This window comes from Tenrec ecaudatus, chromosome 2 (assembly GCF_050624435.1).
Source record: "Tenrec ecaudatus isolate mTenEca1 chromosome 2, mTenEca1.hap1, whole genome shotgun sequence".
NCBI lineage: Eukaryota > Metazoa > Chordata > Mammalia > Afrosoricida > Tenrecidae > Tenrec > Tenrec ecaudatus.
In genome coordinates, this window is record NC_134531.1 from 12,476,630 (window position 1) to 12,489,882 (window position 13,253).

General features: G+C 43.4%; 1 protein-coding gene and 1 pseudogene across 1 annotated transcript in view; both read right to left on the reverse strand.

Annotated features, from left to right (window-relative positions):
- Nucleotides 1–13,253, reverse strand: part of DNAH5 (dynein axonemal heavy chain 5) — a 378,136-nt gene that overhangs the window by 312,675 nt on the left and 52,208 nt on the right. The window lies entirely within an intron of this gene.
- On the reverse strand, nucleotides 8,723–9,851 carry LOC142440681 (phosphoribosyl pyrophosphate synthase-associated protein 1 pseudogene; annotated as a pseudogene).

Consider the following 13,253-nt stretch of genomic DNA (forward strand, 5'->3'; position numbering starts at 1 on the left):
ACTAATAACAAGCGCCCACTGTGTCTAGCTTCTCTCACTTAGAATGACTCTGCTAAGACTCATTCGTCTTGTTGGATGCCTCAGGAGGTCATTCGTTTTTATTGCTGAGCAGTGTATTCTATTGTTCCACTTACTGAGGTTTATCACACAATATGCATTTAGACATGTTTATCCATCACTAGTTGACTAGCGCTGCTTATTTGCTGTTTATCTCCCACTTTTAACTTATTATGAATAAAGCTGTTTTATATATATATATAGGCAGTAAGTTTGCGGGGAAGGTACTTTAGAAAGTTCATGCACTCATTAAAAATCCTTCCTAGCACAGCTCTACTGTGATTCTCATGGGGTTGCCATGAGTTGGAATCTACCCAACAGCACAGTTTGGCTGTTAATATTTTGGGGTTTGGAGTTTGATGTAGCAGCCTAAATTCCCATGTGCCTTAAAAAGTTCTACAATTTAGTACTGGGTTCTTGGCTAATTAGTTTACTCAGTTTTATCTCCTTTGCTAGATTACAAACTCTTTCAGGTAAGGGAGTGTGCTTTGTACACGAATACCATCCTGTTGGGCATATCAGAGATGTAAAATAAATATACGTTGATTAACTGATAAGATCAATAGCCCATACTAATATATTTTCTCATAATAGATAATATTTGCTCCTTAATTATACTTAGAAGCATGTCACCAGGCTTGATCTTTAGATCTGTCCTTGCTCTCTTTGGTCTCCATTAAAACAGAAACCATCATAATATTTGCAAGGTAAGTCGATCCAAAGAAAGTAACAGTTGAGAAACATTTATGTCTACTATGAAATCAACAGTTAAGGGCTCTATTTTTTTCCAAATATTTTATTTATCATGTCCCTCATCCATCCGTATTTTATTTGGTGAAAGTTAATGCACATAATTAACCATACAATTTCATTGGGAAGATGGAATCCACCTGGGGGCTAACTTGGACTATCAGGCTCAGTGTTAAAAGCTGTGAATAAAGAATTAATAATAGATATAAAATCTGTCTACTGAGTATTCTCTTCACAGCAGGAACTAGATGTTGCATTATAAAGCACCGCTGAATGTGTTTAGGATGGGAAATGGGTGTACATATTAACGTTATTCAAATATCCTTCGCTCCTGTTCTTTAGGGACAGCTGTGATGCAGATATTGATAAGAAGGAAGCATTTCAACTCAGCCTGAAGGAAATTCTGAAGGAGCATTTGCTCTGCCCAGCTATTGTGTTATTTAGTTATGTTGGGAAGAAAATGAACTTATTCTTCATTTATATTTTAAATCGGTCATACATTTGGTCTCTGCAATATTTCAGCATTTTTTTCTTATGATGAAAGCAATTGTCTGAGATTTGTTGTGCAAAAGCTATAGGGAATAATGACATTCATCACAAATTATGCTATTCTCTTTAAGGGAAGTAAAATATATGGGAAATAGTGAGAAGACACAGGTTAATAAATTAAGTTATTTCTGTCTTCCTTGGCAATATTAATGTTTTGTTGGTGGTGGAGTAACTGATATAATTTGTAACTGTAGGTGGTTTGTGGTTTAAAGACCCAATTAGCTCTTGGGTAAGGTTACAAATAAAGCTATTTTTCATTCATTTAACGAGCACTGGGAAAATACCTGGAGATACAGCTGGGACGAAGATGGGTCAATCCTCTTAGAGTTTGCAACAATATTTGGGGTGGGGGAGGGAGTCAGGGTCACCAAAAGCATGATACTCAAACCTGCCTTTGAATTCCTTCTGAGTGATCAAATCATTCTTCTCTCTGACTGGAAATGTCTTCCTTTGAAGTTTCCCAGAACCTCTTCTGGAGCATTTCCAAAAGCCACAAACCTTCTTTGAAGAAATTGTTGCTTGAAAGGGGGAACTGATTACAAGGATCCACATGTGACCTCTTCCCTGGGAGAGGGACAGCAGAGAAGGGGAAAGGGAGACTCCGGATAGGGCAAGATATGACAAAACAACGATGTATAAATTACCAAGGGCATATGAGGGAGGGGGGAAGGGGGAGGGAGGAGGGGAAAAAAAAGAGGACCTGATGCAAGGGGCTTAAGTGGAGAGCAAATGCCTTGAGAATGATTGGGGCAGGGAATGTATGGATGTGCTTTATACAGTTGATGTATGTATATGTGTGGATTGTGGTAAGAGTTGTATGAGTCCCTAATAAAATGTAAAAGAAGAAAAGAGAAAAAAATGATTAGGGCAAAGACTGTACAGATGTGCTTTATACAATTGATGTATGTATATATATGAACTGTGAAAAGAATTGTATGAGCCCCAATAAATTGTTAAAATTTAAAAAAAAACAAACAAACAAAAAAAAAGAAATTGTTGCTTGGTTTCAGAGAGATGGGTTCACAATATCTGATGACATTCTTGTAATCAGACATTGTTCTGCCTCACAAAGCCAGGCATCCTGTTTTAGTGCCAAAATGTTGGTTTTGCCTGGTTAGACCAGCACTGTGGTACAGATAGGAACTGGAAACACAGGGAATCCAGGACAGATGAAGCCCGCAGGACCAGTAGTGAGAGTGGCGATACCAGGAGGGAAGTGGGTGTAGAAAGGGGGAACTGATCTCGGGGATATACATATAACCTCCTCTCTGGGGGATGGGCAACAGGAAAGTGGGTGAAGGGAGGCGCCGGGCAGTGTAAGATAAGTGCTTTATACAATTGATGTATGTATATGAATGGATTGTGATGAGAGTTGTATGAGCCCCTAATAAAATGTTTTTTTTAAAAATAATAATAATTTATAAATTATTAAGGGTTCATGAGGGAGAGGGGAATGGGGAGGGAGGGGAGGGAAAAATGGAAAATGAGCTGATTCCAGGAACCCAAGTGGAAGGGGAATTTTGAGAATGATGAAGGCAACAACCGTATAAGGGTGCTTTACTCAATTGATATATGTATGTATGGTGATAAGAGTTGTATGAGCCCCAATAAAATGATTTATTTATTAAAAAAAAACGTTGGTTTGGTATGAGTGCTAGTGATTGGTAAGGGTAAATGTGCCATGCATACTCTTAGAGAATTTTATCTTTTGTTAAAAATCATAGTAAGTTCTGCAAGCTCATTGCAAAGTCGAGTGAGCCTCAGAGGGGAGGGTCTGCTGCGCTGGTGATCTGTGTTTTCACTGCATCTTTAGTACCTGTCAACGTAAACCACTGTGTGTGTGATCCTGTCCTTGACTTTATTGTAGTGGACTCATACCAGATTTGTCCTTTTGTGATTTAACTGTCACACTCAGCCTAATGATCTCCAGGTTCATCCACTGGGGAGGTATTTCTTGGATTCTTCATTAAGTGTTAAGTGTTATCTAATGCTCCATTGTCCATATGACCAAAGCCTGCTTTTCCATTCATCCACTATCTGTGACAGGGATTAGGTCATGTAGCTCCGGGATGATGTTGGAGGAGCTTGTTGTTGTTGTTGTTGTTGTTAGATGCCATCCCATCCGTTCCTACTTATATTCAACAGAAGGAAACACTGCCCAGTCCTGTGCCATTCTTGGAATTGTTCTTATGTTTGAGCCCATCATTGTACCCACTATGACAACCCAGAGGCGGAGGCAAGGGAAAGGAAGTGGGTGTTAAATATATTTACATATGATGATGGGGAAATAGGTCTATGTACATATATTTATAGGTTTAGTATTAAGGTAGCTGATGGACATTGGGCCTCTACTCAAGTACTCACTCGTCGCAAGAACACTTTCTTCTAATAACCTGGCATTCCATGATGCTCACCTTCCCGACAGGATCGCTGAAGACAAAGTGGAATCATAAGCAAATGTGGTGAAGAAAGCTGATGGTTCCAGGCTATCAAAAGATAAAGCACCTGGGGCCTTAAAGGCTTGAAGATAAGCAGCAGTCATCTAGCTGAGAAGCAACAAAACCCACATGGAAGAAGCCCACCAGCCTGTGTGATCAAGAAGTGTCTCTGGGATCAGGTATCAGGCATCAAAGACCCAGAGCAAAAAAAAATCATATCATTGTGAATGAGGGGGAATGTGGAGTGGGGAGGGGGGAAATAATGATAAGTTGATACCAAGGGCTCAAGTACAAAGAAAATGTTTTGAAAATGATGATGGCAACAAATGTGCTTGACACAATGGATTTTGATAAGAGTTATATGAGCCCCCCAATAAAATTATTTTTTTTAATTTCTAGGTGCATGGTAGTCAAGATAGCTGACCCCTCAGAGACACTGATAGGAGTAATGGTTCCCAGAGGGTATGGGAAGTGAGAGGGATGGGGAGACGGGGAGAGGAGAGTTGATAACATTGATGATTTTATATCCCCACTGGATGGGATTGAACAACTGAACTGTATGGGAAGACAAGGAATATATTAGAATGGTAAGATTTCCAATAAAAATATTAGTCAGGGCATAAAAAAGAAAATGCCATCATTTGGGTCAGGCTTCCCTTAGCCCTCCAAGTAATATCCTTACTTATCAACACTTTAAAGAGGACCTGAGCAAGCAGATTTGCCCAGTGCAATGCGTCATTTGATCTTTTCACAGCTGCTTCTGTGATCATTGATTGGGATTCCTAACAAGACAAAGTATTTTGACAAATTCAACATTTCTTATGCTGTTACCTACTGGCCCAGTTGTGAAGATTTTGGTCTTCTTTACATTGAGTTGTAAACCTTACTAGAAGCTGCAGTCCTTGATCTTCAGCAAGTAACCAAATGAAAAACGAGTAAACATTTCTGATATTCTCTGCTTTGAGCCAAGCTCCATCCAACATCAGCACTGACATCCCTTGTTCCATGGCAACTTTTGAATCTGGCCTCAACTGCCAGCTCCCTGTCACTGTGCTGCTGCAAACAAGGTTGGGTAATCTTCAGCAAACATTTTACTTGTGTACAATGTCAAGGATATCATTCTACAGATTGAGCATTCTGTTGAATCGCCTTTCTTTAGAATGGACACAAATCTCTTCCAGTCAGTTGGCTAGGTATCTGATTTGCAAATTTCCTGGCATAGATGAGTGAGCATTTCCAGTGCTTCTTCAGCTTTCTGAAACATTTCCGTGGGTTTTCAGTCAATTCCTAGAGCCTCGTTTTTGGCGAATTCATTCAGTGCAGTTTGAATTTCTTCCTTCATCACCATCGATTCCTGTTCATATGCTACCTCCTGAAATGTGGACTGTCAACTCGTTCTTTTGGTACAGTGACTCTGTATTCTGTCCATCTTCTCTTAATGCTTGCTGCATCGTTCAATGTTTTGTCTATAGAATCTTTTAAAAGGTGTTCGGCTGAGTGTGTTCTTTCCTTTGCGTTTTCTAGTTCTCGGTCCTTGCATGTGGTAGTTACATGAGCTGGTGTCATTTAGTCTGTCAATCACTGTACAGCCAACGAGGTCTCTGTGTGGCCATGGCCTTCTCCTGAGGATTCTGGGAATTTTGGTATTCCTCTTTGGAGGCAGGAGACACACTCTCTCTCCACTCACTCCCTGACTCTACTGACAAGACATGTGGAACTACACTAATGCCCTGAATTGGAGGAGCCACGTGGAAACCCCAGCCAATACTGAGATGCTTACAATGCCACTGGATCCACAGACTTCCCACCCACTGCCCTGTGATCTTCCTGCATTCGGTGTCATTGGATGTGTTTTGTGAGTCTGAAGAGGACTTTATAGATTAGTATCGGACATATGGGCTCATATTGGACTTATTGACTTGATCTGGGCTGGGATGTTTTCTCAATTTTCAATTGCTCTTGAATATAAAGCTTTTTCTCATACGCATATGAGCATCTTCCTGGATTTGTTTCTCTAGTCTACCCAAACTAACACAGTGCACATTTCAGTATAATATTTGGCTTTGTCGTCTCTAGTTACCCTGTGAAATTTTTTATTCAGCTCCTTAACTTCATCCTTTCTTCTATTTGCCTAAGTTACTCTATCACCAATAGAAAGTTTCACAGTTTTTTCTGACATCCATGCAGATATTTGATCTTTTTTCTTTGATGTCTTTTTAATGAGCTTTTGCTTTCTTTGTGAATAATAAGCTTGATGTCCTCCCACAGCTCATCATCACTTCTGTCATTAGTGTTCAATGAATCAAATCTGTTCTTGAGATGTTCGTGAAATCCAGGTGGAATAAGCTCAAGGTCGAATGCATTTTGGCTCCTGTGGACTTCTTCCCATTTTTTTCAGCTTTTACCTGAACTAACATGAGAAACTGGTGGTCTGTTCCACAGTTGGCTCCTGGTCTAGTTTTAGTTGCTGATACTGAGCATCAGGTCTTCCCACAGATGTAGTCAATTTGATTTCTGTGTAGTCCGTCTGAGGAAGTCCATGTGTACAGTTGCCTTTTAGGTTATGTAAAAGCTATTTGCTATGAACAAGTTGTTGGTTTTGCAAATATCTATGTTTCATTTTTATCGCCAAATCCATAATTTCCAATTACTGCTCCTTCCTCTTTGTTTCCAACTTTGCATTCCAATTTCCAATAACTATTCATGTATCTTGATTGCACATTTAATCAATTTCTGACTGAAAATGTTGGTAGAATTCTTCAATGTATTCATCACTAGCTTTTGTGCTTGGTGCATAAAGTTGCATTATAGTTGTGTTGATTTCTTGAAGGCAGATAGATATAATCTGATCACAGATAGCATTCATGATGGATTTAGCATGAGCCTGCCTAACAGCCTTCCCTTAGAAGCTGAGAGCTTACCTGTTTTCAACACGTCCTAAAAAAACAAACTTCTGGCTTTTGAGTCCGTTTTGACCCCTGATGGCCCCCTTGGACATTTTTTTCCTTTAAATAAATATCTGGTCACCATAAAACAGAACAAAAAATAGAAGGACATAAGTTGTGGCTTCTGTTTTATATTTTTATATCCCACACATTGGTGTCATAGGATTCCCATGTGTGTATTGGGAAAAAATTCAATTTAAAGGTGACCTAAATCTGTTATGATCTTTAGAGCATACTGCTTTCCCAAGGCAAGAATTATTATCCCATCCATAAACTCTTCTCGTATTGCTCTAATTAACATTGTACATGCTTGTATATTTTTTGAACTTTGAATTTCTAACACTACAAGTAATTAAACCATATGGTCATTCCCAAACTATTGCTTGCCCTTTAGATTATAACTGTAAGCACGTCCCTAATTAAGGAGGTGTTGGTGGTGTGATGCTGATGTTTGGGTTGTGGACAGGAACTGTGGGGATCGCTCTGCTTGGAAAGCACCATCTGGGAAGGTTCAGAAGCAGCTTCCAATCGCACTAGGAACAGCAGCAAGTGGACCAGCAGACCTAATGATAATGAACACTGAGATTCACCTACGTCTGAATTTCCATTCGTTATTCAGAACTCCTGAGCTTTCTATATACAGGCTTGGGAGAAGAACGGTATAAATCACTTCAACTTTATGCACAAAGACTAAGCATTATGGTCCTGGTAGTCTCGTTTGTTCACGATATGGGCATCTACAATGGAAAAAATCTCTCCCCCTCAGAGAAAGTAATGCTATTGCAGGAGTCATAGACACTAGACAGGCAGTGTTCCACTGACAAACCTCACTTTCGATGATAGGAGTGGGGTTATGTTTTCTCTGTGGTTCTATATGCCGTGTTGTAAGATTGTGCATGTAGAATCCATGTGTAATAGAATTTGGCAATTGTTTTAAGCATGCGGTGTGCTTGGAATCAAAGTGACAGAGATCATTCACGTGGGTATTTCATTTAGACCCGGAGGCTTCTTGTTAAGTCATCTGGTTAGTCCTCTCACGAGACTGCTGTGGTCAATGGCTTATTCAAGGTCACACAACCATCAATAGCTGCCAGAGTCAGGACCAGAAGAAGATGGAAAGTGCCAGGAACTGCCAGCAAACAAATTTGTCTTGGATAAAAATAAGAAAAGGAAAAAAGTGGCCACATGCATCTTGGAAGTGAGTCTGGCAAGGTTTTGTCTCACTTAGGCGATTTATGTATTAAATTGTGATTTTTGTGAAAGTTAACAGAGCAAATTGTTTTTACATTCAACAAGTCATAAAGGTTTGTTTCTTGATATCAATCACAAGCCCCACAGTGAAGCAGTGCTGCTCTGCCATTCCCTCTCTATGCTTATTATTTCCATTGGTCTTTCCCGGCCCTCCCTGCCGTCGGAGGCTTCCTCCCTCGGCAAATACTGTCCTTCTGATCTTGCATGGTTTGCTGGGTTTGTTTGTTTGTTTGTTTGTCTGTCTAGGAGACAAGGTCTTTTATTAGCAACCTACGAGCAACCTATCCGGAAACAGCACAGGATGGGGCTCTCTCTGTCAGGCCGAGTACCGGCAGCTTCTGGACAAGAGGATTCTCTAGAAAAGGCTGAAATGAGGCTGGTTAACTGGGATGAGGGCAGCAGACACACAGACTCCTGCGACTCCGGGAGCTCACAAGGGATGCAGACAGAGCATGGCGCTCGCTGCCTTTTCTGCCCTGTCAGAGGCAACCGGATGTTCCCGGGAAAGAGTCCGTAAGGAGTTCGGGGTGCAGGAACGCCAACAGCAGACTCTTCGGGCGGTGCCACTTCTCCATTAGCTTTGCCCGCCTCACTGACTGAGTGCCCTCCACAATCTTGGCGACAGACACGCTCTCCCTCCCTCCTGGTGATTGATGCCCAGCCCTCCTCAGAAAGGAGACAGTGCGTGACTTGAACCCTGAAGGTGTGCTGGGGCCGAGGCCACCGTGAGGGCTAGTCATCCACAGTGATGCTTCAGAAGAGGTATGCCATGGACTCCGCGTTGTGAGTTCTTGGGATGGCTTCAGCCAGGATCAAGCCGATGTCCACAGTCTTGATCTTGGGGCACCGCAGCTTCTGCACCTCGTGAGGGACGGGGTTGGTCACCAGCACCTCATCGATGGAGGACTGCCCATCACCAGGGGCGTGTCTGCCGACAGGATGCCGTGGGTGGCCATGACATAGATCTTGTGAGCTCCGCTTTCTTTCAGGATCTCCGTGGCAGCTCCAAAGCTCTCCATGTCATCGATGATGTCATCCACGATGATGGTGATGCGTCCGCCCACGTCACCCACCACGGTAATGGGCAGCTTCTTCTTGGCCACCATCCAAGGCAGCTCCAGGCGCGGGTGCACCGTGGCGTTCCTGACCATCGGCGGGGAGGGTCCAGCTCTGTGCACTGGGCTTCCTGGTGGATGACGGCCAGCCCCAGGCACAGCCGCTCTGCATACGACTGGGCCCTTTTCGCAGCATGGGGAGACTTTGCTCCAATGACTGCATTTCTGTAATTTGGAATTTCTTCCTGGACATACTGGAGCAGGAAAGGGGTGGCGGGGAGGTTGTCCACGGGAAATCTGAAAAAGCCTTGTATTTTCCTTTTGAGGAAGGCCCATTGTGATGATGTGGGTCCCACCGGCCTTGGCCAGCAAGGACGCCAGCAGCTTGCACAAGATGGAGCCCTGCTTCCGCATCTTGCTCTGATTGCTGTAAGGGAGGTGCGGGATGACCGCGATGATGTTCTGGCGCAGGCCGTCTTCAGCGCGTAAGCCACGGTCAGCAACTCCTTCACCGCGTGTTCACGTGGCTGGCTAAGGTCTGTATGATGAACGCATCCTGGCCGCGCAGACTCCGTCACTTCCACCTGCCTCTCTCCATTGGTCTCCAGCGGGCCCGCGGGGCGCAGACCTTCAAAGACGTGGAGGGCAGCGGCAGCAACAGCAGCTTCCTGGGCAGCACTGGGTGCGCGAGGCCTGAGAGCCGGTGAGAAGATGCGGGGAAGCTCGCCACTGGACCGGGGACGGGTGTCTGGGCGTCCCAGACCCCCCACGCCGAGGGCCACAGTGCGCACCGGCTGCAGCCACATGCAAGGCGCCGGCCTGCAGATGCCCCCCACAGAGTGAGTGGCGAGCCCATGGTTTGCTGTTTAAGAAGTGATTCGTTCCTGAGAGTTATTGTCCACCTTTAAGACCTGTCTATTGTTTGGTTGAAAGTTGAGCCCTACATTCTAGGATGCTCACCTTCTGGACTCGATCACTGAAGACAAAGCAGGTGCATAAGCAAAGGTGGTGAAGAAAGCTGATGGTGCCCGGCTGTCAAAAGAGATTGTGTATGGGATCTTAAAGGCATGAAGATAGACAAGCAGTCTAGCTGAGAAGCAACAAAGCCCACATGGAAGAAGCACACCAGCCTGTGTGATCATGAGGTGTCGATAAGACCTGGGATTAGGCATCAAAGAACAAAAACTCTGATCATTGTGAATGAGGAAGAGTGCAGAGTGGAGACCCAAAGCCCATCTGTAGGCAAATGGACATCCCCTCACAAAAGGGTCACGGGGAGGAGACAAGCCAGTCAGGGTGCAGTATAACACCGATGAAACATACGACTTTCCTCTAGTTCTGTAATACTTCCTCCCCACCCCCACTGTCATGATCCCAATTCTACCTTACAAATCTGGCTAGACCAGAGGATGTACACTGGGACAGATCAGAGCTGGAAACACAGGGAATCCAGGCAGATAAACCCCTCAAGACCAATAAAGAGAGTAGTGATACCAGAAGGGGAAGGGGAAGGGGAAGGTGGGGTAGAAAGGGGGAACCGATCACAATGATCTATATATAACTCCCTCCCTGGGAGATGGACAACAGAAAAGTGGGTGAAGGTAGACGTCAGACAGTGTAAGACATCACAAAATAATAATAATTTATAAGTTAGCAAGGGTTTGTGAGGGAGAGGAAACAGGAAGGGAGGGGGAAAATGAAGAGCTGATGCCAAAAGCTCAAGTAGAAAGAAAATGTTTTGAGAATGACGATGGCAACAAATGTGCTTGACACAATGGATGCAGGGATGGATTGTGATAAGAGTTGATGAGCCCCCAATGAAATGTTTGGGTGTTTTTTTTTTAATGAAGTAAAAGAAAGTTGAGCCCTAAGGGTGAATTTTATTCCAAGCTTGAATGAGAGCTAGGAACCATCATCTTTGGGGCTCCACCAGTCACTTACAGATGAAGAAGCCTGGTCATTTTTCATGCTCCCAGTGGGATCTGTTTGAGAGCTGTAAGCAGTGGTGGTAGGCACCATCTAGTGTCTCTACTCTCAGGGCTATGGATGCTAAGGTTCATACACTCCATTAGTCCTGTGGATTGTTTCCATGTGTCTGATTTTCTTCACTATTCTTTGCTTCTAGATGGGAAAAGACCAATAACCGCACCTTCGACGGCCATTCACAACCTTTTCAGACCTCAGTTGCTACTCTCCAGGGTAGGATGTACAGCATTGTCTTTGTGGATTATGTAACGGCTGCAGACTGCCACATCCTCCTCCCCAAGGAGAAGCTGATGGGCCTGAATGACCAGCCTTGCAGTGAGCAGCCAGCCATGCGCTTCACCACTATGTCACCACCGGGGCACGGCGGCAATCCGTCTCAATCTCTTCAATGAAGTCGGGGCAACCACATGTGGAAAAGTTAAAGGACGAAAAAAAAAAAGAGGACCTGATGCAAGGGGCTTAAGTGGAGAGCAAATGCCTTGAGAATGATTGGGGCAGGGAATGTATGGATGTGCTTTATACAATTGATGTATGTATATGTATGGATTGTGGTAAGAGTTGTATGAGTCCCTAATAAAATGTAAAAGAAGAAAAGAGAAAAAAATGATTAGGGCAAAGACTGTACAGATGTGCTTTATACAATTGATGTATGTATATGCATGAACTGTGAAAAGAATTGTATGAGCCCCAATAAATTGTTAAAATTTAAAAAAAAAAGAAAATGATTAGGGCAAAGAATGTACAGATGTGCTTTATACAATTGATGTATGTATATGTATGGATTGTGATAAGAGTTGTATGAGCCCCTAATAAAACGTTTAAAAAAAAAAAAGTTAAAGGACGAAATTGAAAAACTCAAGTAAGCCAGTTGTATTTTCCCTCAAGGATACCTTTTCATTAGAGCAAAAATGATAAAAGGAAACGTGATCCAGAGGTAAGTGTTCTGAAAAGGAGCTGAGAGCTGGCTGGGAAAGGGCACTGCACTGTTCTCACCTCCTTTCCCAAAGCAGAGGCCTGCCATGTGAATCTGTGGCAAATACAAACTCCAGGCGCAGAACGCGATCTCACCACCTTGGAGTTCCCACCCTGCCGCTCTCTTAGCAAGATCCACACCCCTTCCCCAACTGGTTCTTCCCTGCCTCTTCTGCGTTGAGGCTCCCTCCTTGCTTCACCTAAAATCTAACAGGAAAATGAGCCCCTAAGCGAATCCCACACGTTGTCTTCCACATCATCACCAGTGCCGGCACCCTTCCAGGAATCAGACCGACACAAATTAAAATTATATGATCGCAAGCGAGACGAAGGCAGACCAGGGAAACAGGTTTGTGAGTGGGTTTCTCTGACTAACAATGAAAGGAAGGAAGCAGGACGTGGCCCAGTCTTTACTACAGGATAATAGGAAAGCGTGGCACGACAAAATGGGAAGGTGTTAATTTGCTGTGTGATGGAGAGCGAAAGGAGAAAATCTATTGCTTTTCTAATCCAGAAAATGCACAACACCGAAGAAAACAGCAGTCTCCTCAGAGAAAATGTGAGGCAATTACAACTAAAAGAACTACAATTGGAGGCAATTTTTCTCAAAACTGTTATCCCCTTTGGGGAATTTATTTTTTACTTAATGAAATGGCAAACATTTTTAAGTCACAAAACTTTATCCTGTAGCAAGTTTTCCAAATGGCAAGTCATCTATTTTGGATCTATTTTTCCCTAATTAATTCTATTTGACTCTCATAGAGATAAAACCTCATGAAAATCAGTTTGAAACTCTTATTTCAGTATTATCATTCCATTTTAAGATGCAGAGGAGAGAGGGGCATAAAATGGCAGTGAAGCACCTCAAACCGCCTCCTGCCCCTTTCCTTTCACGCGCACCATCCGTCACTCAAGATCTGTTCCCAGGTCTCTCTCCTGGGAAGTCCCTGCTGAGTCTGAGGTCCCTTCTCTGAAATTCCTCAGCTCACACCATTATTCTGAGTGTTTTCAACGACAATAAAAATCGTGTTTTAAAAATGTAATCGTGGTGGTTAGAGTTTATGGCAACTGGGTGAAAGTAGGGGTGCCTTGCGGCAGCCTGATGACACCTCCCTGGGGGTGTGACCTTTTGTATAAGAGAGAAACCCTGAGCAGCGTTGAGTTCTCTCTTGCCCCTTTGCCTTCTGCTGGATCTCTTGTGTCACCTGCTGATCCCAGCAGTCGTCGGTGGACTACGACCTTGGATTCAT